Here is a 25,897-nt window from a genome sequence, read left to right as displayed (position 1 = left end):
TATTTTCATTTTATAAGACACAGAGCAGAAACATAAAGAAGGCAAGGCAGCCAGTGTGTCTCCTCTTTAACCAGAATCACCCATCCCTTCAACCAGATTCATGATTCACTGTCATTTAAAATATTAAGGACAAGGGAAAACCTGTGTTACTCTTCTCCATCTTCTCCTCAAACTTTAGCAGAGATGTTCCCAAACTACAGTTAATATATGTCTTCTCTCTGCAGCCCACAGTTTTCTAAGACAGCTAGATAAATTTAGGGAGAGTTGTGTACTATCACTGCTATGAATTTCAGAGTCTGCTGTGGAGAGTAAAGCTCCAAGAACTACTAAAAAGACCATATTTAATATTTTTTACCAAGTATTTTCCAAACATTTATGAAGAATATTACATGGCTAATGTTCTATAAGAAAACTTAGCAGAAAACCAGGTATCCTATGCAATAATGTAGATGTATACAAAATTTATATAAGGATATTTGTGAATTTTTTAAAAAGTATCAGTTGTCCATTTTACTTTTGTTATTGTTTAGGCAAAGCAGTTAGATGTTCAAAAATTAAGAAAGCCTAGAACCACTCCAAGTTAGAGAGAGGAACATTATTGCATAATTTTAGCAGAAGGAAATACTAAAGAAATACCATGAATTCACCATTTTGCCTTCTCCCTATTTAGTTTTTTGCTGGTACAAATGGAAACAAATTCATTTCATGGTTCTGTCAATGTAATGTATAACGTAGCAGTAGCTATAGCTGACACTCAGTATCTACAAGAGATGAGATGTAGCTTTAACGTCGTTATTTGCATGAATGCCAGTGAGAATTTCCACTTAGGCTCTTGTTTTCAAGATGAGTGTTTAATTGAATTACAGAATTCATTTTACAATAAGACTCTGAGTAGAATATAAATTACTTTACAAGAAAAATAGTTTGTACAGATGGGTCTGGGACCATTTTAATGTCACTGTAACCCCATTCCAGACTTGCATTTCTTACTTTTTCAGAAAAGGAATAATCTTAACGTTGTAAATGTCATAAAAGATGATGCTTGTAAATATGCTGTTTTCACTCAGAGTGGGCTCCATAAACTTCATTGTTGTTAATATTTTGGGTTTATGAGACTACTGTTTGCTGGCAATTCAAATCTGACTTAGGTTCTCAGTGTTGGAGGCAATGTTTGTAGGAGTTGAGAGCACAGGCTGACAACAGAACAATTTTGTCTTCTATTCTGAACCATGCACCCTCACTGTGCCCTTCCCTAACTGTCTGAAACAGCTTTTATCATCTGTAAGATGAGCTATGATACGGATATCTTAGGAAGGATTAGTGTATAATAAGGGTTGCAGCACTCCTAGGTCACGAACTGTTGCTCTGACTTAGTGTTTGCCTATCCTAGAATCCATCACACTGTATCCTATATACTCATACTTAACAGGGTGCCTAGTACATTGTAGGTTCTCAATCAGTATTAGTGTCTTCCAGGCAAATGTAAAATGACAACAGTATAAGCTTCATGTGGACAAGTATTCTTGTCTTATTTGCTTAAAGAACAGTGACTGAAACTAACAGTCACTCAATTATTATCAGTTGTTTGAATTCATAGTGAATGGCAGATCTTTTATTTACCACCAGTGATGCTCACTAGCATTGGCCCACTGCTCAGGGAAAAAAAAAGTTGGACAATATATTTTGAGTCTTTCTGAGAAAATAGTTTTTTTTTTCCTTTTCTTTACATTTATAGCTCTAGTTAATATCATGGCCTTGATCTTATTTTAGGCTATAAAATGGAGGATATTATTCAGTTTTCAGTTTACTTAGTAATCCCATGAAGCTTTAAGTTTTCATTTCCCTATATATAATTTATTTTATGATGGAGTTGTTAATCTTAATTGGTATTCCTATCTACACATAAACGTGACAATTAACTCATAACCTAATTTGAAAGAAAAGTAGTACTTTTACTAAAATATTTTTAAATGGAGCATATTTAAATAAAATTACAGGTAATTATATATATGTGTGTGTGTGTATATACACATATATAAATTTTTCATTTAGTTCCTTCGTTCTTATTATTGAAATTCCTATTCTAATAACTTATCAGTTTTTATAAGATTCATTTTTAGAAGAAAAACAAAGCTTAAAACAATTGGTTTCTGTTAGTGATGTTTCTCCTAGTATAATTAAATAATTTAATAAAATATGGAAGGACAATTTTGTATGCTAAGCTGCCTACATAATTTCCTGCATAAACTCTTAAGTAGAAAGTTCTTTAACTTTAGTGTCCATGTTAAAGTCAGTATCATTAAGTGGTTTTTATTTTACAAATTCAAGCTACTTAGTGTGCAGATAGAAAGCTGCCTGATTTTTAAGGCAATAACTCTTTGATTGCTGTCTATAATCTTATTAAAATCTTCCCCAATAGAGTTGTTTTTCCTGTCAATATTTCTGTCAATACCACTAAGAATAGAGCTTGTCAGGACATAGGATATTCTGCTCTTATAGTTTATATGAAATTTCTTACCTTTCCAAGTAGAATTAGAGGATTGCTACTCAAAATCAAATGCAAAATAAAAGGTCATCAGAATGTGTGTATAAGTTAGTGTGACACGGTGATACTGATTATTTTATTGCTGTGTTCTTAAAAGTACAGTCTACTTGGAAAAAAATTGGTAAAAAGGGATTTTTATTCTATCTTTGAAGGGAAACTTGAGATAAATGATTGCATTTGATCTTCGCCTTTCTCCCTGTAACTCCACCTTTCTTCCCATAACTCCGCATCTTGGATCTCTAGCTACACTAGCACGAAGTTTAATATTACTTTTCTTGCTGAATTGTTAGATACAAGTTTGTTCAGTTTATATACTGCACAAAGGGAATCTCTGCTTAACATTTTAATCTTATTTACATAACAGATTTGCTCATCTTCAAATTTGTAATCATTTATAAGAGAATTCCTTAATAGAAATATAAGGATTTTACTTTACATGCAAGTTCAAGACAAAAAGAATAAAAAACGTTGCATCAGTGGCTTGCATGTGTCAACCTGATAGAGAGCAACAAAGGTTAGAAAATGTGACACCCTATTACTGAACATAAGCCTTTTTTAAATTTAGAAATTAGACTGTAGACCAGTTTTAGTACTTTATTACTACAAACCCTTTATTTTTATTGTGATTTTTATGCAGTGTGATTGTCATGTCCTAGCCCAGGATCTCATTCACATTTTTAGTAAACACAAAAGACTCTATTGTTTATTAAGTAACTTATTAATTCCTTCATTTATTCAACAAATGCTTATCACTACTATAATAGACCAACACTTATAAGCATAGGCTATATTGTCTTAAGTCAGATCTGCATTTATGGAACTTAACACTTTAGTGGAAGAAACAGACAATAAAGCAAAAATTCCTAAACTGTATAATTGTAAATGGGACAAGTTCTTGGGAAGGAAAACAGAACTGTGAGAAAAAACTATAGAGGATATAAAGTATGTCGGGGACTTTTGGGGTCAAAGAATGAAGGTCTGGGAAGTAGAGAGAAAGAGAGTGGGAGAGAAGGTCAAGGTGGTAGGTCTTATGTTTACAAGGGCCAGTTGATGCAGCATCATTTCATTCTGTATTTAAAATAGAAAGATTAGAATAGAAGGTGGTTGACAGTTTTCTGAGTTTCTTTCAATTTTTGAAGCTCTTTTTAAAAAATTATTATAATACTTGATAAAACAAATGAGGAAGAATAATAAACAAACACCTAAAAATGATGCTGGCGTAGTTGGGTACTGAGTTTAGGAGATCCATTAAGTCCTTTATGAAGGTCACAAAAGTAACAATTCATATATATAATATGCACAGGGATCTCTTGCCCATATGATTGGCCTAATTGTGGATATCCAGTTGATTGTGAGTCTTTTGACCACTCCAAACGAAACTAATCGCACTCATTAACTTTATGCAGCAGTTTTTTCCCTGCTAATTTCTGTTAGTGTAGTATATATCTCAATGAGATATAAATGCTTTAGACTACATGAAAATATTTCCTAAAAGTTTTCCATTTTACCAAAGAGGGAGGGTAACTAAGGCATGTGATTTAAAAAAATAATTTTTATTGAAGTATAGTTGATTTATAATGTTTATTAGTTTCTGATGTGCAGCATAGTGATTCAGTTGTGTATATGTATACTTACTCTTTTTCATTACCTTCCACCATTCTTTTTAGATCTCAATTTCCCTCTGAGTAAGTTCTTTTCTAAAATAGCTTTAAAAATTATTTTGGCTGGGGGGTGTTTATGTTTATTTATTTATTTTTAACAGAGGTACTGGGGATTGAACCCAAGACCTCATGCATGCTAAGCATGAACTCTACCACTGAGCTACACCCTCCTTCCTGGCACCTGATTTAAAAGATTTACAATGTAACGAAGTAGAACAGGCTTAAAATTCTGAGAACTCATATCTCAACCACTACCCAGTATGGTGTAAATGAAGTCTCAGAACCTTGGTTTTCTCAAATGAAAAACAGACATGGGAACACCAGTCTCATGTACTGTTTAAATGAGATAATTTAAATGATATAAATTACATAAAATGCAAAACACTCAAATATTAGTACCTCTTTTCTAATCCTGAGATCTTCCATTTCTCCTCCTCCAAATGATAAAAGCAACTTTATTAGAAAACAGTTTTTTACTGTACACTTCCTAATTGAAGGAAAACAGAGGAATCAGCATTTTCCTATCTAGTAGCTCTTATCTTCTTACCTTGTTGAGTTTTTAGAGTTAGGTATTATCAAATATATATGACCTCATGGCTCTATGGATGATTCTTTTTATCCACACTTCGCTCGCCATCACTGGACTGTGGCACACAGGCTCATGTCTGATCTCTGTGGGATGTGTGTGTGTATTTATTACATCCTGTACGCTTTTGCCATTTGAGAAGCTGGAAGAAAGAGGGAAGAGATCATAAGTAAAATTTTTACTCCAAAGTAATGTCTTAACTTTTCTTTGAAGGAATGTAACAATATAATTATTTAAACTTGGAACCTGTTAAACTATCCTTTTTTTCCTCTTTTTTATAAGAATCTCAAAATGAAATGACTGTCAGCAGGATGAGGCACATGCCAGTATATACTGCCAGCTTGAGATCGTTCTTATCCCAGGACTTTTTTAGAATTGTCTATATGCCAATATTGAGAAAAATCTCAGTTACTTGCAGAGTTTTCCTGTGTATAGAAGTGAATTCAGTTCACAGATTTTGACTTGACTACTCAAAGTGCATAAGTCATTGCTTTTTTAATGACTGGGGCTAAGTGAACCATCTTTTCAAATAATTTTAGGTGTCTCATGGTTTATTTTGTGTGTTAGTCCAAAAAAGTATACAAAGTAACTATAATAATTAAATTCACATCTAAATTACAGAGAAATACATGGCACTCAGATTTAGCAGATTTTATGTGTCTGTGTATGTGTATTCCTTACTACATGGATGACATACTTCTTTATTCTTATAACTTGTTCTATTGGCAAAAAGACACACAAGCAGAAATAATACAACTAAGGTGATGAAAGAATCTTGTATTTTCTGTTATCTTCGTCACCAGGCATTAAAAAACAAGCTTGTTTTTAGCCTCTCTAAATGAATTATTAGAGTTAACACAAGCAGGATGGCAAAGACTATAAAGAATCACTTGAGTAAGTAGTCATTCCAAATAGCGATTGTAGATGGATGTTAATGAAAACAATATTTAGGATCTCATAATTGCTTTGAAATAATGTTGACTTGAAATATCTCCAGCACTTAGAAATATTCCTGGCATGCAGAAAATACTCAATTAGAATGTGTTGAACAGTTTAAAAAGTTTTTAAAAGCCAGGAGATATCCAGAACCTTGAACAAAAAACTTCAGATATAAGTTTCATGTGATATTTCCAAGAAATACATGCAAGAAATACATATCAATGTCTTATTTAATTGTGGTGACCAGGGTGATATATACATGCCTGATCAGAGAGATGGTCAATTAGGGCAATAGATACTGGAATCAATAGTCATTTCATGTGTTGCAACAATGACATATTTAAGCCAAATTCTTTGATGGTATTATGTCAATACTGTGGATTTTATTAATGTCCACAGGCTTCACATGTTAGTATGTATTTTTCAGATTTTCTCCTTCCTCTTTATCTTCAACTATTCTCACGCTCATAGTATTGAAACAATGTTAAATTTCTCCTTTTTTAAAAGCAAAATGAAAGCATATGCCCTATTTTCCTTTCCTCCTGTTAATAATGGAAATTGTTTATAATGTAGTATAATAATCATAGTAGTAACCAGAATTTCTTAGTGCACTTAATATTTTCCCTGTTCGTGAAGTGTGCTATTGTTTTACTTATATCTTCTTTCAAATTCTCACAATAAACTTTGTAAAATGTTGACAACAGACATAATTTCAACCTAAGAGATAGGCTGAAGGAGAGAGAGAGAGAGTGCAACTTTCTGAAGGACAAACAGTGAGTAAATGGAAAGATAAAAACTTACCTCAGTTCTATCTTACTTTGAATTCTTTCCTTCATTGAGGACTCTGTCTCTCCTGCCTTTTTTTTTTTAACTTTCTTATTGAAGCACCTCCTTCTGAGTCCCTTCTCAGGACCCCTCAATTCTTAAAGCATTCCGCAGAAAGCAGCCCTCAATGGTGTCAGTACTGTTAAAGGGTGACAATAAGGGATGAATTATAAGATTCATCAATCTATATTTTTACTTGCACTCTGGCAGTTTGGGACCATATCGACCCTACCCTTCATCTAGAAATCTGTTGTTTATCTCCCAAGCACCGACAGTCTCCCAGCTTTAGCTTGCCCTGTCTGACCCTCTTTCTCAGCCCCCTTTTCCATGCTGATCCTCTTCCTAGTTCTGTGCCCTTAAATGCTGAATCTTTATTAGGGCTAAATTTCTACACTCCACCTACGAAATCTCTATTCCCATGACTTCAACCACTAGATAGTCAAGAGTAACTGTCAAACCCACGCCTCTGTGCAGATCATCTCCTCCCAGACGTAGGCTCTCACTGCTGCTGCTTCATAGGGCCTGTTCCCTCTTCTTTGCTCCATTTTCTTGGCAAAGTAACTCCTACTCATCCTTCAAATGTAAGTGCAAATGTTCCTTCTTCAGGAAGGCCTTGGAGACCTCGTAGGTTTAGTTAAATTGCCTTGCTATTCATTTTCCAAGAGGTTTATGCTTTCTTTCTCACTCCAAATTCCACCTTTAAGAGAAATATCCAGTAGAATATACAGTTTGCAAGAATGAGGACAAAGTTTAACTTGCTTCATAAGCTAGTATTGAAGTTTAGGAATATTTTTGACATGTAGCAAATGCTAAGACACATTTGTTGAATTCAGTGAAAACCTACAACTCATATTTATGTTGTAGTTGTGTAAGGTGTGGATACCAGCATCTCTATGAAAGGTTTTGCTGTCCTACATTTTTAATGATATAGAAGACATGCCAAGAGAGTGTCATATCTAGATAAAATGAAGTATTCCAAAGCATATATATGATTTATTTGAATCATTTGTTGGGGGGCAGAAAGGCAATTTTCTGAAGGATATTTCTTTTAAATTCTGTCTTCAAGCTGTGCGTAAGTAGAAAATTGAGTTTATATTACATTAGAAGGTAGTGTAACATCTTTATTAAATTCACTGTGCAATCTTTAATCAAATAAGTAAATGCTTTATTTATTTCCAAGGTTAAAGCATACATTCTCCTCATCTGGAATGCCAAGTCTGGAGGAAAACATATCTAATAACGTATGAAATTGAAAGCTAATTTTACTTTTCGTCATTCTGGTATCATTTTAAGACCTAATCCTGTCTTATTTCTTGTTGTATGTTTTCAACAAATATAAGTTTTAGAAATTACAGCTATTCTTCTGGATATGAAATTAACCTCAATAAATTATTTATTTTTGAACACTTACTCCATGCTAATGAAAAATCCTTGGCTGAGCATTTTAAATTCTTTACTTCGTTCTGCACCAGCTTTGACAATAAATTAACTTTCAACGGAGAATATTTAAAATGTCTGCATGAGATTAAAAACTTTCCTTTGATCAAAGAATCCCTGTATTTCTCATGCTTAAGGCATGAAAAATTCGAGGTGACTTTGGCCACTAAATAACTAAGTAAAATGTACATTCTTAGATTTGGGGGTTTAGAGAAAAGGAACTTGTAAGAATTTCCTGATGAAATCATGTTGATTGGACCTTAAACCTCAATTAAAAAACAAAAAGAAAACAAATAATCAAGTTGGACACCAAAATGTAATAAAAAGCTGTCATCTCAGAGGACTTTGAACACCATCATAAAACATTAATATACTTCTTTTTAGTAATAAGCAAGAATAGCTGTCACAAACTTAGAGCAAAAGGAGAGCTTAAGCAAAAGATGGATAGAAACAGCTTAGGTCCAAATCCTTGTTCAGTTGCTGGTGGCAAACCTTAAGCAAGCAATCAACATCTCATCTTCTCCTTTTCTTCATCCGTAAAGAATGAGTAATTGAACTCACTCTACTCTGTCAAGTGTTTTTGTGAGAAGTTGCATAACTTTGAAATTTTGTGATAGTATATATTTAACTAGCTATATTAATGGAAGTTCCTTTAAAAATTAGCTCTTTGTTTTGAAATAAAAATTCCAATTAATTTAATTAAATCTACTTTGTCCAGCTTTTGAAAATTTTAGGCAACATAGTTACATCAAGGGGAAATACAGCACGCATACACACTCCCCCCCCCCACAGTATATATATAAATTTTTCTTATAAACTTTTAGCAATTATTAAACTTTACAGATTATACATTCACAAAGGCATTGCTACATAGAAGAACAGAAATGCTTCAGCCTCTCTATTAATTGAAAAAAAAACTGTATAATTGAAGAACCCTGTTTGTTAGAGTACCTAATAGAAGAGAGCAGCTGGAGTAAATGTTTGTTATTTTTCTATTGCTTATGTTGTGAAAGTAAGACAGATGAAAGAAAAAGTGGTATTTCTGGCCCAGTTTTTGATGATGCATCTTCTTCATAGAAAATAGAAAATGGTGCTAAGTCAGCTACATAATTGCTTTGTTTTCCTCCTAGTCCCCTGTGGGTCCAATAAATGCTTATTGAATAAATGCTTATCAAAAGGCTATTTTGAGTAACATACTTTAGAAGCAAAAATTATTAAGATACACTTAGGCATTTATAAGAGAGTTATGAAATATGCATAGAAATTATCAATAAAAAGCAAAATGTGCTAAGTAGCGCAAAAGTGGTATACCAGATTGTTATGGGAGCCCAAAATTAAGAAAGTATTCTGGGATGAGTGAGGAGTCTGCTAAATTTTTTTTTGGCCATCAACCAGAACTGTATTTCAGTGAAGGAAACAGTAAGGGAATGGTGATGAGGCAGGAAGACTGGACATTACGTTGAGGGAAAAGTAAAGAGAAAAAGATACCAGAAAATGAAAGGCCTTTTGAGAGAAAATCAAGTTGTATCAAGCTACTAGTTTGATTTTGTTGACCTGAAACAAATAGCCTGCCAGGTACTTTTCCAGCAAAAATGGGTTTATTCGGGAGAGTAGAGAATTGCAATTCAGAACCTGCAACCATGGTGAACCATGTTTAAGTCCTCTTACAGCAAAGGAAAGAGGACACTTTCCTGTAGGGGAAAAGAGTGTTGAGAAGCCTTTGGTAAACAAGGAGTCCATCCATGGCTTTTCATTGGCTGAATCTGTGTCAGGAAGTAAGAGGAATCTTTCTTCTTCCTGTTGGGCTCTACTGCCTTCAAAGGACATGAGAGATCCCCTTCTGGTCTCGCTACTCTATTTAACTGAGATTTCTGTTTATTAATTTTTTTACAAGTTATTATTTTCTTATAAGCAAATTCTAAAGAAATAAAATGCCATGTATTTATATTAGGGATAACCTGGACAGAAACTTGTATTTTAGAGACCCTCAGGGCCTGTCACCATTCTTCTGAAATTAAATTGTGTAGACCAGTGGCACTCAAAGTATGGTCTCTGGGCCAAAAGGCATCTATGTTACACTGAGACAAAAATTCTTGGACCCCTCCCCAGATGCAATGAATCAGAAACTCAGCAGATGGATCCCAGAAATCTCTTTTGTAACAAGTCCTGCTGATAACTCCTTTGCACACTTGAGTTGGAGTAACACTAATGTAGACAAACAACCCAAGTCTTTGTAAGACTGTCTGGTACTAACCATGGTAGCCCATTAAGTGTGGCTCCTGCAAAGCTAATGGTGTTTATTTTATCTAAAATCCAATGACAGATGAAAGGATGACAAGTGAGAGGACACAGCTTTGTATATTAAAACAAGACCCATGGGATAATCTGTTTTCAAGTCTTCAGAGTAGAAAGCACATCTTTAAAGACAACATGTTAAAAGAAAGAAAAATTTATTGATATGAGAAAACCCCTATGTGCTAGGGACTATTCCAAATACTTTACATGTACTGTGTGTCATTGAACATACCTAAATTTCTAAATATCAAGAAAAATTATCGTAAATCCACATGATACCATAGTATATAGTTATAAAAAACCATAAAGTCAAAAAGCAACGTGCAATATTGTACATAGAATGAATTTTCAACTTTTTTTTAAAAAAGTACATAAATAGAAAAAAATACTGAAAGGTAATTTAGCAAAGGGATACATAAAGCTGATTATCTGACATTGGTAGATTTATGGGCCATTATATAATAGTAATAATAATTTTATAAAATATTATTTTATATATTATATAAATACAATTATATATTTTTAAAATAATATCATTATTATTTGGGTGTGGCATATTCTAGTGTTAAATAGAGTCATCTCTAGAGGCTGACTAAATGGTATAACTTTTGTCCCCATGTTTTTTTTCACTGTATGAACTTGAGTAAGTATTTAAGCTTCTCAGAACCTTAATTTCTTCATCTGTAACACGGTAATAAAATAATATTTACCTTAAATGAAAAATTAAATGGGTTAAACTATATATAGGGGCTAAAGTAGCAATTAGTGTTGTAATTACTCAATAAATGTTATATCTAATAAAGTTGTTTTACTTTCATGTAAGTATAAAATTCTGTTAAGGTTTATACATAATCATGAAAGTGTTTGGGTCTAAAAATGTTTATGGTATAGTGATAAATTCTCTAATTAAAAAAGAAGCGATAGAGCGATAACATGCACTTGGCTGGTATCCTATGTCCAGTATATGAGTAACAACATAAGTCTGCACCTAAAAAAGTCATATAGGTGTCCAATTTAATAAAAGCCACAGTAGCTCAGAAGGTAAATTTGCATTCCATCTTGACTAGGGAATATTTTATGGAGACATATTTAGGCGTATTTTTGGATGATATGTCTGTGACAATTTGCAGTAAGATTGAGAGCATTGATATTTAAAATGTTGAGATACAGTCCATGCAGAGCATGAAAATATAAGGGGTTGTTCAAACAGTGATGTCTGTAGAGTTGTGGCCACTTGTGATAAGAGACGTGCCTGTGTTTGCCAGTTTGAATTTGTGTTGATCCTGGCCAGACTATCAAGGGATTTGGTGATCAAGGTTAGGGAATATGGAATAGGAAGATAAAAATAGAATATGACTTCTAGGAATAGTTCTATGGCAATAGTGTGTGTATGAGCAACAGGAAAGAGGGATTGGGCCACACAAGACCTGGGAGTCTAGGAACTAAAAAAGGGGAGGAATGGTATGGGAAGAATAAGAGAGGTGTGAAACCTTGTTAAAAGAAAAGGAGCTGATAGAATTCATTACCTAAATATAAATGTATGGGAGAAGTAGTAGTCAAAATGTTGTCAGGGAAAATGGTGGGAATTCTGAAACTCAGAAGTGTAAGAATAGAGAACTACTTTTATAGAGAGAATGTTAAAATCGATTTTAGATTAGTCTGAAGTGACAGCAGGACATGGAAATGAAAGTAGCTATGCAGCAGATGGAAATGCTGATAAGAAGTTCTAGAGAGAGTGATATTTGAGTCATCTCATAGAAATAATACTCAAGATCTCTGAGGCAGAAGAAAAGAGGAAATCTAAAGTCAGAAATTCAAGCTGAAGGACTCAGGTTAAATTAAGAAGTGGTGAAAGAGAAATTTTCAGTAATTCATAAGAAAAACTCGTATCTAAGGAAGTTTCCATTGTGATGGAGACCATTGTAAGACACAGACTATGTAACATACAGAGGAATTAGAAACAATAGACTCAGGAAGAACAACTAAGACAGAAAATTCACATGTGACCAGCATGAAGACATGTGCCTTAGCCATACACCAGTGGAAAGCATACTTCCACACTGTGGAATGGAGCGATGGAAGACATAAGCTATATGGCATACTTTTAGTTGGTTGCATCTGAAGTTACTCTACTTGTTAAGCAAGTTGCTTAGAGATCTCACCACATGATTTAGTTTGTTTTCAATTATCCATGCTTTCTTCATAGAATGTTGGATTAAATAACTCTTTCTTGTAATATTAAATAATTGCTAATTATTTTTGTACCTAAAATTGTGTGGTATGGTCAATAGCAATCATTTCAAAAAACATGGTAATAAACAACAGATCAAAGCTTAATGAAGCCAAATCTTGCCTGACATCATTCTGTCTTTCAATAATGCTTGGCAACATAATAGAAACTTAGGTTCTAAAATAACAAGACAAAAAATTAGAAGAGAGGTCCAAACATACACTAAACAGATAGCTAAGTGAAAAATTTAAATGTGTGTGTGTGTGTATGTATATGTGTTGTGTGTGTGTGTGTGTGTGTGTGTGTGTGTATTCATAATTTGTGCTTGTTAGGCTTGGTGATCTCAAACTACTCTTAAGAAATACGTAATCATAGGTTAAGTCGTTGCATATAGAAGTGTTGAGTTGCATATCTGGAGTTGGTTTTCAGTTGATTAGATGGAGAACCAAAATTTCATAAGACATAGATTAGAAACTTCTCCCTTTTGAAAATGCTTAAAAATAGTTTTCTGCCATTAGCAAGTCTCTCTGTATACCATATTTTATACCACTTAGAGAAATTTTTAAAGATAACTTAAAGTTTAAGGAAGTAAATTTATCTGAAGAAATGAGTGGAGGTATGCTAGTTGCAGTTTAACTAGGATCAATTAAATATGCATGATGAAGACATTAGAAATAGTAAAGTTACCATATTGATACATACATGTCAGCATGAGCTTTGAACTCTTCAAAGATCTGAAAAAGATAAAAATTGGTAAAGATGGGTCACATTGTATATTTTTTTCTACTATTATTTCCACTGTTTCCTACTTGTTACAGTTTTAGTAAGCAATGAGACATTCTTGTATACAGCCAGAAAGATTGTGAAAGCTCTGAGTAAATTATTATGGTTACTGCAACATTTTCTCACTGAATTTTTTAGTTTAGAGATACTCTTTAGACCAGCATGTTGAAAGCTAACTGAGCTCTAAAGGAGTTATAAAAGCAAAGCAAGTAATACATTATGTGACATACATTCCAATTTCTGAAAAATATTGATATATTACACATAAAAACAGTTTGTAAGGCCATACTCAAAATCAGCAATAGTAGTTTTAGCTGAGGCTAATGAAAAAAATGGCCAAAAAAGAAACAAATATATGATAATTCAGATAATATGTCAAGAAGAATGTGATCAACTGGATCAGGTCATTTGTTGAAGATAAATTCAGTAATATGAAGACTTGGAAGTGACACTGGATTTAACAGTGTTGTCATCATTGGTGATATTAATAGAAGTTTCAATAGAAAGGGGGAAATTAGGGCAGACTAGAAAGATAGGTTCAAGATAACCAGGGTGAAGGAAACAGTGGTTGGAGTAGAGAGAATATGTTCAAAAAATGTAAAGACAGGGGAGATGTGGGACAACAACTAGAGAGGAATAAAAAAATCAGTGAGACTATTTTTAGAAAGTGGGGAAATTTATGATAATAGTCTTACGTACGTATTTATATGCTAATTATCTACTAGAGACAGGAGAATGCTAGACCAATTTCTTTGAATGGCCAAGAGGTGATAGGATCCACAATGCAATTTAAGATAGGTAAGTGCTGTGTATAGATGAAGATGAATCCGTGAGATGGGATACATTTATCCGGTACGTGACTATAAATGGAGAATAGTCCTATGGATGGTTCCTGCACACTCTAGTGGGAGCATGTTGAAATTCTCTTCTGGTATATAATTTTTAGAGTTATTAATATGAAGACTAAGGACATAATAGGTGTGAAAACGCCTTGCCTATTGGGTGTTCAAAATAGAGTGGGTGCCTCCTGTGTTTCTTTACTTCCATTTCATCTTATAAACTCTGATGTTCTAAAATTCAAATCATGACCCTTAGCACATATCTTTTACTTCTTCCTATGTCTTAAAAGCTATGCAGTATTTTTTGTTAAATTCTTCATTGCTTCTAAAGTAGAAATTTTGTAGAGCTTAATGTTGATATCTTTTAATCCAATATTTGGGATGTATGTCGTTTAACCCTATCTTGAATTGCATAATTTTGTTTCTCATATTGTTTTTCAAGATATTCTATTTCCTAAAAATATTCATAGGACATTAGTGAACGCTATAAATATGAAATAATACTAATAAAAATCGAAAAATCAATAAGTAACAAAATTATAAAGTTTTATAAACTTGTCTAGCACATACAGTGGATATTTTTAGATTATCATTAGCCAGATCAAATGTTGCATCAGTTGAAATCTTCTCTTTTCAAATCTCCAAATGACATAGGGAAAAGACCTTTGCCATTGTGGGCTTAAAATTTTATAAAGTGTGTACATTTCTCATATGAAATGAAATCTCAGAATCCTGAAATAGATGAACTTGAGGAGTATGTGGAATATAAGCCTCCCCCTCTCCCTTCTGCTTTCAGAACAATGTCACTCCTTGGAAAAAAAAAATTTTAAATACCTTTAGGTTATCAAGAACAACCAAATTGTTATTTATTCCATTAACTATCTTTAAAAGCTTCCATGAGAATTTTTGAATTTGATTTTCAGTATGAGCCAAACATGTATATACTTTAAAATTTTTTCCTGCTTAGTATGCATTGTCATACTTACTCCTGAATTTATAAGCACCACAGTGTAATAAATAAAAGTGGATGAAAAAAAAAGTTTTATCGCAGATCTTCCTTATATTTATTTTTGAGCATATTCCAAGCATAAGTACCCATGGATGTGGAAGAAGTAGTAGTGTATTTTCACATGAAATATGGTGAATTTCTTCATTCAAAGGTATACAAAGCTGAGCTGTACTGAAGAACTGAAATAAGTTGTGTATAACATGTTTGCAGTGATAAACTGGAAGACTCAAAGCATTGCTATTCACTAAAATCCAAATTATATGAGGCTGAACACGTACATTTCTGACTTAAAAAAAAAAAAAGTCCCAGTATAATACAGGTATCTGTACTGACTCTTGATTTCTTACCCCAATAATTGTTCCCCTTCCACATCCCTCACTATTTTGAGAAAATAAGCTATATAGTGTAGGGACAGACATTACCAAGGACGTAGAAAATTATAAACCTATTTTATAGAATGTTCATTGGTTTGAAAATATATTTATGTTTTCATTTTGTGTAGAATTTTTACAACTAAGTTAACCAGGTAAAGTATTCAAATAAAATGTTACTTTTATGCAATAGAAACAAGAGGATTGATACTTTTGATAATAGTATTAAACTAGCTTAAATATTAGCCAAAACTCATTTGACTATCAGAAGTTAATGAACAGTTTGTATCTGCTGTAACTCAGCATTATTCTCAGTAGAATGTAAAATCACTGAAGACAAAGATGCATGTGGTTTTCAACTGCATTTCACAGAGTCAGAATCTCACAGTGGTGAAGAACCTAGGCAAAGGAAGCACACGATCTTACTTGGAATAAAGTATTTAATTATTCTGTTTCTCAGTATGCTCATTTGCAAAAGGGGAATATCTATATCCTACTCTTATAGGATGTAGTATCTTGTATCTACATCATAGGGTTGTTGTGAAGTTTAAAATATGACTCACATAAATCTTAAAAGGCAGTGTCAGTTCCAGGGTATGTATTCAACAAATGTTATTTTTTTTCCTTATTATCCACAAACAATAATTCATCAAACTCTAGGTATTGAGTGCCTACAATGTGTGAGAGGCTTAGGCTACACTTTAAATCAGTGCTTTATTTTCATTATTAAATATTAATATTAAACAAATACTGTAACAAACTAGCATATAAAAGTAAGTTTATTTTTTAATTCTTAATACTCAGGTCTTTTAGCACTAGAACAGTAGTCCTGGGATTTTTGCTATCTTATCTTTGTAATTTCAAATATACCTTACGTTTTGCATAATAAATTGCTGATATCATTGCTTTCTTTCTAGGATGAATGTAAAAGTTGGAGCACACATTTGACACTTGACTATGGAGTTGTCTGTTAGCCACCTTTCAACCTTGCCAGCAAATCCAATCAGCTTAAGAGCATTTTAATGTACCTATGTAAGTCCTCAGAATTTAAGATTAGGAGAGAAAAACAGGTCGTATGACCTTCATAAGCACTATTCAGTGGTTACTCTGGAAATGATGGAATTAGTTTAATTCAAGCTGCAATTTGATTGAAATATTTTCCAGCTTAAAATCAGATATTCAGCTAGCACCTACAATGTGAGGAAGGTTATATGCAGTGCATTTCTAAAGCAATAGAAATGCAGTTGAGTCAAACAAAATCATTTTGTCATCGGTAATCAGGAAGAGGTTGCCCTATATGTTTTAGATTCCAATTTTTAATTTAACAAGAAAGCTTAAGTGTGCAGTAGTATAGAATATAACACGACTCAGCTCTTTTTACTTAGGAAAAAAAGTGCAATGTTTTACTTCACTCTGACCTTGAGTCAAAGCTTTTTGAAGAATCATTCTGAGTGGATGGGTGGGGTGGGGGTGGGGGTGGGGTGAAATGAAATGAAAAAGAGGGAAGAGTTGCTTTTAACATGACCAGATGGCAATTTTTACTAGTTGGCAGTGTGTTAAAACACATCTTTTGAAAGGAAACTATACATTATAGACTGGCATCACTAAATGTGTAAAACCATCCCAAAAATAGATAAAAATATTCTTTAGCTTTGAAGTAAAGTTATGATAAACTTGTATAAGTGTATGGTTATCTGTAGGGTAAAGATAGCAGTGAAAATTAACTGTATAGTCAAAGGTCCTAGAGGAATCAGCACTAAATTGACAATATCTAATCTCTGACATTATATCCTCCAAAATGTGAATTGTGTTCCTCAAGGGCTGGCTCCAGTATAAACCAGATGTGATAATTTAATATTAACTGCTTTCTTGTCCTACTGAAACCATGATCAATCTCACTAATGCACACCCTAGATTTCCAAAATAAATTTTTGAAAGCAACTAAATTCTAATCATCACAGGGATAGACATCTTGGAGTCTGCTAAATTATTTATTAAATAACTTACTTCAGTTCTTTAAGCATACTAAGAAGGTTGCAATGATGTAACCTAAAAACCATTAAAACTCACTTGCTAGAAGTCCAGAAAACAGAAATACTAATTAGCTATTATCAATTATTCTCTAGTAAGTTTAATTTGTCTTATTTTTGGCATGACGACTATGATTAGACATAATAACTCTGCCTGATCCTTTGATCATTGATTTGGTGGATCTGATGAACTCTTTAAAACATATTAGTGATTTTTAAACCTTTGTAGTAGTGGAATATCTGAGCATTTTATATGGAAATGACTAAAATGCTATTTTAACACACCACTGCAAGTTAAAATTAGAGCAGTCTCACATTTTGGTAAAGGCTACTGCAAAAATTTATAACGTTGAATAGACACAATGTATTCCTTCAAGATTTATGGATCCAATCAGAATGAATTACATTGTTAAGTAGCCATATATACACTATTTAGAAACTCATTTGCTTGAAAGGAGTCATTAAACCAATAGTTGAATTAGTTTCTTTCTTACTCTAGTTTCTGTAATAATAAAGACTGAAATTCCCGTCTTTCTTTTTTTTATTAGTTGCAAGAAACCCAGTGTAATATTTCTTCTTTGAGTTTTTTGAAGCATGATTGGAAAAATGACTATAACACAGACTAGAATCTCAAGATGTGCTGATATTTAACATTAGATAGAAAGAGCTGAGAGTATTTTAATACTCAGTACTTTAGGAGAAGCATAATTATTTTAAAATAAATTTGTATTATACATATATTTTATACTGCAGTCATTTACTCAGGGGTGAAAACAATTCATCTTATTTAATATAGCTCAGTAGGGTAATAACAGTAATAATTAAAAATAGCTAATAGATTTTCTGTGTGCTGTATGCTATGAACTGTTTTGTGCATGTGTACTTTTGTATTATACATGTATTTACATGCTTAACTCACAAGAAATTTATGAGGCAGAGAAAAGTTAACTGGCCAACTTGCACAGCCGGTATGTGATAGAAGACTTGAGATTCACAGCTGATATGTGATAGAAGACTTGAGATTCCAACCAAGGAAATCTATCTGCCAAGTCTATGTCTGACCACTATAGATACTGCTTTTCTAAGAAATTAGAATAATCTGGTTGTCTATAATGACTTCACCTTAATTAGTGGTATATTTTATATATTGTATTGATGTATTTAAAAACATGATACACACACTTGAAACATCAAGATAATGTAGGTTTATTTAAGTAAGCATCAGTCCTACCAAAGATCTCTAATCCTTGTGTTTCTTTGGAGATCTTTATTTCAATCACGTAAAATACACAAAATATATGTCATTTTCGTCTTGACTCACATAATAGGATAATACATAGAATGCTCTGAAAATTATTTATCATGTAATAAATCATGGAAGTTTTTCCTTATGTATTGTGTCTTAACAGTAAATTCTGTGACTTTCTGACACCTGACAGATATCCTTATTCACTTTGTTATAGTTTGGTCTTACTTTGGACTGGCCAAAATGCCTAATATAGGCAATAATAAATGGAGACCAAAATGATAGTTTTACATAATTCTTTATATTCCAGCTCTATTTAAAGTTATATATATATATACACACACATATATATGCATACACTTATGTGTAAAATACACTTAACATAAACCATCTTAACCATTTTTAACTGTACAGGTCAGTAATACATTCATATTGTTATGCAACCATCAGTATTATTTGTCTCCAGAACTCTTCGTCTTGCAGAACTGGAACTCTGTACTCATTAAGCAATAACTCCCCTTGCACCTATCCCCACAGGTCCTGGCAACAACCATTCTACTTTCTGTCTCTATGATTTGGCTACTCTAGGTACATCATATCAGTGGGATCATACTTTATTTTTATTTTTGTGATTGGCTTATGTCACTTAGTATAATGTCTTCAAGTTTTCTCCATGTTGTGGCATATGTCATTATTTCCTTCCTTTTTAATGCTAAGTAATATTCCTTTGTATATGCCGTATTTTGCATAGCTGTCCTTCAATGGACATTTGAACTTCCACATTTTAGCTGTTCTTTTGGATGTATACCTAGAAATGGAGTTGCTTGATCATATGGTAAGTCTACTTTTAATTTTTTTGAGAAACTGCAATATTGTTTCCATAGTAGCTGTAGCATTTTTTATACCCACTGACAATGCGCAAGGGTTCAAATTTCTCAGTATCTTCAGCAACACTTACTATTTTCTGTGTGTGTGTGTGTGTGTGTGTGTGTGTGTGTGTTTGTGTGTATAATGGGTTATCCTAATGGGTGTGATGTATTATCTCATTGTATTTTGATTTGCATTTTCCTGCTGATTAGTCATGTTGAGTGTATTTTTTATATGCTTATTATCTATTTGTACATCTTCTTTAAGTAAATGTCTATCCAAGTTCTTTGCCCATTTTTGAATCAGGTTGTTTGTTGTTGTTTCTGTTGTTTTAAATGTTCTCTATTCTGGATACTAATCTTATGTCACATATATAATTTACAAATATTTCTCTCGTGTATGTTGTCTTTTTACTCTATTGATAATGTATTTTGATGCACATATTTTGTATAAAATTGTATTACTTCATTGTACATATTGTTTGGTGTACACGCCTCAGGGTATATGTCTAGGAGTCTAAGAGATGTACTGGGTAAGAGACGTTTTTAATTTAAAGAAAAAACTTAATTTTTGTAAAGTTCAATTTGTTACTTTTTCTTTTGTTGCCTTTTACTTTTGGTGTCATATCTAAGAAATATTTGCAAATCCAATATCGTAAAGCTTTTGTCCCATGTTTTCCAAGAATTTTGTAGTTTTAGGTCTTATTTTAGGTCTGTGATTCATTTTGAGTTAATTTTTGTATATGGTATTAGGTAAGGGTTTAACTTTATTCTTTTCCATGGAGAATATCTAATTTTCCCAGCATGATTTGTTGAAAAGACTGTCCTTTCCCTGTTGAGTTGTCTTGGCTTCCTTGTGGAAAATCATGTGAGTATGAGAGAGCTTATTTCTGGATCCTTACTTCTATTGTGTTTGTCGATATTTCTGTTTTTAGCCACTACCACATTGGAGCTTTGTGGTAAATTTTGAAATCAAGAAGTGTAAATCAATTGGCTTTGTTATTCTTTATCAAAATTACTTTTGAGACTTCGTGTGAATTTTAAAATAGTTGTCTATTTCTGCAAAGTGTTTCATTGATTTTTTTGGTAGGGATTGAATTGAATCTGTAAATCACTTTGGATAGTATTTACATTGAACATGGGAAGTCTGTTTAATTATGTCTTTAATTTCTTTCTATTTATGTCTTTAATTACTTTATGTGTTTACATTTTTCCTAAAATTCTTTGATTTGTTAATGTTTTGTAGTTTTCATTGTACAAATCTTTCACTATCTTGATTAATTCCCTAAGTATTTTATTCTTTTTGATGCTATTTAAGATGGAATTTTTCTTACAATTGCCTTTTCAGAATGTTTATTGTTAGTGTAGAGAAATGTAATAGATTTTTGTGTATTGACTTTGCTGAAAGAATTTACGAGTTATAAAATTTCTTCATGTAGATCTTTAGGGTTTTCTATAAGAAAGATCACATCATCTACAAAAGGGATAATTTTTACTTCTTTCTTTCTGATTTGGATACATTTTAGTTTTTCTTGCCTAATTGCTCTGGCTATTCAACTTGGTTGAACAGAAATGTTGAATAATAGGTATCCTTGCCCTGTTCCTGATCTTGGAGGAGAAGCTTTTAGACTTTCATCATTGATAATGATATTTGTTGTGGATTTTTCATATATTGCTTTTATTATATTGAGGTAGTTGTCTTCTATTCCTACTTTGTTGAGTGATTTTTATCACTAAAGGATAGTGACTTTTGACTAAATATTTTCTTCATCAGTTGAGATGATTGTTTTTTGCTTTATTCTGCTTATGTGTTTACTACATTGAACAATTTGTGTATGTTGAACCATCCTTACATTTCCAGAATAAATCCCACTTGGCCATTTTAGTATGCTGCTAAATTCATTTTACTATATTTTGTTGAGGATATTTGCATCAGTGTTTATAAGGGATATTGGTCTATAGTTTTCTTATAGTGTGTTTGTTTGGCTTCTGTATGCTAGTAATGCTGATCTCACAGAATGAATTAGGGAATGTTCCGTCCACTCTAATTTTTTTTTTTGAAAAGTCCGAGAAAGATTGTTATTAGTTCTTCTTTAAATGTTTGGTAGAATTCAATAGTGAAACCATCAGATACAGACCTTTTTTTTTTTTCGCTGAGAGACTTTTGATTACTGATTTAATCTAGTTACTAGTTATATGTTAATTCAGAGTTTCTATCTCTTCATGGTTTAGTCTTTGTAGGCTTTATATTTCTAGGAATTTGTCTGTTTCATCTAGGTTATCCAATTTGTTGACATGCAATTATTCTTAATACTCTCTTATAATTCTTTTTATTTCTGAATATTGGGCAGTAATATCCCTATTCTCATTCCTGATTTCAGTAATTTGAGTCTTCTTTTTTTTTCTTAGTTAATCTGGCTAAAGTTTGTTAATTTTGTTGCTCTTTTAAAAAACTAACTTTTGGTTTTATTAATTGACTCTAAAGTTTTTCTGTTTTCTATTTTGTCTCCACTCGAATCTTCATGATTTCCTTCTTTCAACAAGCTTTCAGTTTAGTTTCTTTTTCTTGTTCCTTAAGTTATAAAGATTGTTGACTGGAGAGCTTTCTTTCTTTTTAATATAAGCATTTAAAGCTATAAATTCCCTCTGTAGCACTGTATTGTGTCCTGTAAGTTTTGGTAGGTTATGTTTTCATTTTCATTAGTCTCTAAGTAGTTTCTAACATCCCTGTGATTTCTTCTGTGAGCCATTGGTTGTTTGACTGTGTTGTTTAATTTCCACAAATTTGTGGATTTTCCAGTTTTCTTTGCATTATTGATTTCTAACTTTATCCTGTCTTGGTGAGAGAAGATATTTTATATGATATATATCTTTTAAAACCTGCTGAGACTTGATTTGTTATGCCAGGTAAATTTTTAACATACAGTATTATAAAAATTATTTGTAACATGATTTTGAATTCTTATGCTGGATATTTTTATACATCAAATGTCTAAGGCTGCTTTCTCTTGGCTTTGTTTTATAGAGCTGACATTACATTACATCCTAATTTATTTGTTAACTTTAATGAAGCTCTTTTGAGTCTAGTTTTCTATGAACTATTGTATAACTAAAAGACCCCTATATATGATGGACATTTCCAGGAATTGGTTAACTCAATAGAACTATCTTACTTCTCAAATACATCTTATAATAACTAGTATGTCAATAATTGCCACTGGATATTAAACTATTTTATAATCTAAAGTAGAAAAAAAAATAACACTAGCTATTAAACAATCAGTAACTCTCCAGGGCTTGCAAGTTTTCAGACATCAGGTTGATGATAAGTCTGAATACATCTGGGGAAGATTTGTTCCTCACACTTTTCTGCTCCCACTTCAGCTTTGCTTGAGTGTGTTAACATTATGAATAATGTCAATACCAAAATGAAATTTGAAGGCAACTTACTAAATTCAGAGATATCAGAGGGAAATGGATTAACATATGAGAAGCTGTAGAAATATGTGCTAAGAATGTATAACATACATTTTGATATTTGTGACAGTTTTACATATGAACAGTTTATATGGTAGTAATTTTGCCATGCTGATACTGATCAAATGTTAACTTTTTAGTTAGTATGTCTTTCTTTTTCACTCTTGAAATAAATAATTGATTTCTCAAGATAAGAAAACTGTCAATAGTTCATCACGACAGAATTTCTAAAATAACTTATTTTTCTAAAAATCATTGTTGAAATCCATTAAGAAATTAAGCAAGCTTGTATAGTGTATTTCTAATACCTTAGTCTCTCTCTGTCATGCAAGGGCCTGAAAATTCCATTTAAAGGTTAACAGGACTATAGATGTTAGAGTTTGAGAAGTAAAGAGTTTGGTCTAAGTCACCATGTCTGTTAGTTTTGTCCATATATTTGTTGGGCTCTGGCTCCAGAATAATATGGTAAAACACTGGGAACAACCAAAACTTTCTGAAAATGTTTACAAAGAAATTTCCCCTAAAGGTGGCTGATTTTTTTAACTTCAGGCCAGATTGAGATAAGGTGCATTAATGCTCAATTTAATACTATTTTATCTGTGGTTATGTAACTAGCATTTTTTTCCTCATAAAATATTATAAAATAGATTATGTTTGTTGTATTCCATTGCTAAAATGGAAATAAATAATTGGATTCTTTTGAGTTTGAGGAACACCACCAGGCTGGGATATCACTATGAGGGGGTTGAGATGGGAGTTTTATTTATGCTTTAAACTAAATCACAAAATAAAATAGACATCCATTTTTTTCTGTCCTTTGTCTTTTCTCTAAGGTTATAAAAGAAAAGATTCATGCTGGCAGATAATGAATTCATGGTCCTAATCCCTTAGCTAAATCCGTTTTTTCAAAATTCCAGGTCAGAGCTCTCTTTTGCTTGTTGACTATCCTACTTTGCTTCCTGTTGGGATTCTTGTCATTAAGTAATGATGGTAGGCAGGATATATTTGGAAATAGAGATTCTTAAACTCTTGGCTTATTACAGTAATCTACATTGTGGCAATGAGACGAAATGATGGGCATTCATCATGTCCAGCAACAAACAAGCTCCATGTGGTCCACTGATTGGCCAGCAAACCCCTTATCTTCCCTCATTTTTTTTTTTTTCAAATTTCTCCTCAACTCAAACCCTTTACCAAGGTGAAATTTGACAGAGCCTATGTGGCTTTGTTTACCATTACTATTTATTTAAAGGTTGCTTTTTTCATTATAATGATCTCAATGCCCAGGACCTGCTACATGACAATATAGAGCCCTTTGTTTAAAAATATTAAGAATATCAAGGCAGCAACACCAGAAAATTTAACCTGGTGCAGGGCTTTTTTAATCCCAGGGCCCTTTGTGACTACCCATGAAACTGACCCAGTTAACACAAAGCATCCACACCAAGATTAACCTGGAGTGTTACCAAAGCAGCTTTTCCCTGAGCTAGACCTTTTGCTCCATTTATTCAGACTCCACATTTGATTGTGCCTTATTTCATTCTTGTAATTTTAATGTCAGCACTCTGAAACCTTCTTCAACATTTTTTAAAATAAATATTAGTGACTGATATATCTTCACAAATCCACTGATTCAGCATTTTCTGTATCTTTAGTATAGCACGTGTAATATTTTAAGCCATTTATAGTAATTTGAGTATAACTTTACCCATTGTCTAATATTACACACTGTAAAATTTTTTCTTAACATTTTATTTTATCCTCCTAAAGTACAGGGTATTATATTTTGCTATATATGATCCATCATTACTCTACATGTCACATGATCCTTGCCAAATTTCCAAGTTCTTTGTATTATTAAGGTAATAATGCATCCTTCATATCACTGTTTCTTGAACAGCACTCTCCCTTCATATTTCATTCAAGAAATCATATAAATGAAATATTGAATTAATTATGACCTAATTATGTCATCTCTTTATCTGTCCACTATTTGCCATCTTAACTTAGTTCTCTATGTGTTAATATAGAACATCATATAATTAGACCTGATCAATATATTTGCTCTAAATGATACTGGGAATGTATATATCCATTACAGCTAATTTTTATTTTTTATCTTATACTTTTTAAATTGAACTATATAATTGACTTACAATATTATATTAGTTTCGAGTGTACAACATAATGATTTGATATTTTTATACATTATGAAATCATCACCATGGTAAGTAATTATACAAAGATATTAAAATGTTGTTGGCTATATTCCCTATGCTGTACTTTACATCCCTGTGACTTATTTATTTGATGACTGGAAGTTTGTACCTGTTAACCCCTTTCACCTATTTCTCCCATTCTCCCACCCTCCTCCTTTCTGGCAATCACCCATTTGTTCCCTGTATCTATGAGTCTGTTTCTGTTTTGTTGTGTTTGTTCATTTGTTTTGTTTTTCAAATTCCATATATGAGTCTAACCATATGATATTTTCTTTCTCTGTTTGACTTACTTCACTATCATAATACCCTCTGAGTCTATCCATGTTGTTGTAAATGACAAGATTTTAATCTTTTTGTGTCTGAGTAATATTATATTGTGCATATGCCACTTAATCTTTATTCATTCAGTTTTTGATGGGTATTGAAGGCGCTTCCTTATCTTGGGTATTGTAAATAATGCTGCAGTGAACATTGGGGTGCAAATATCTTTTTGACTTAATGTTTTCATGTTCTTTGGGTAAATACCCAAAAGTAGAATT

The 25,897-nt window shown here is 32.4% G+C and overlaps 1 long non-coding RNA gene across 4 annotated transcripts in view; it reads left to right on the top strand.

Moving 5' to 3' along the window:
• LOC140698177 (uncharacterized) overlaps positions 1-25,897 on the top strand; it is an 85,213-nt gene that overhangs the window by 48,505 nt on the left and 10,811 nt on the right. For all 4 annotated transcript variants that reach the window (XR_012075751.1, XR_012075750.1, XR_012075753.1 and 1 more), the window contains one exon: positions 16,438-16,552. This is a non-coding gene — a long non-coding RNA (uncharacterized lncRNA). The remainder of the gene's footprint in view (positions 1-16,437; positions 16,553-25,897) is intronic.

The sequence above is a fragment of the Vicugna pacos genome, chromosome 1 (genome assembly GCF_048564905.1).
Source record: "Vicugna pacos chromosome 1, VicPac4, whole genome shotgun sequence".
NCBI classification, from domain to species: Eukaryota; Metazoa; Chordata; class Mammalia; order Artiodactyla; family Camelidae; genus Vicugna; species Vicugna pacos.
This window is presented reverse-complemented; position numbering and strand designations above follow the sequence as displayed.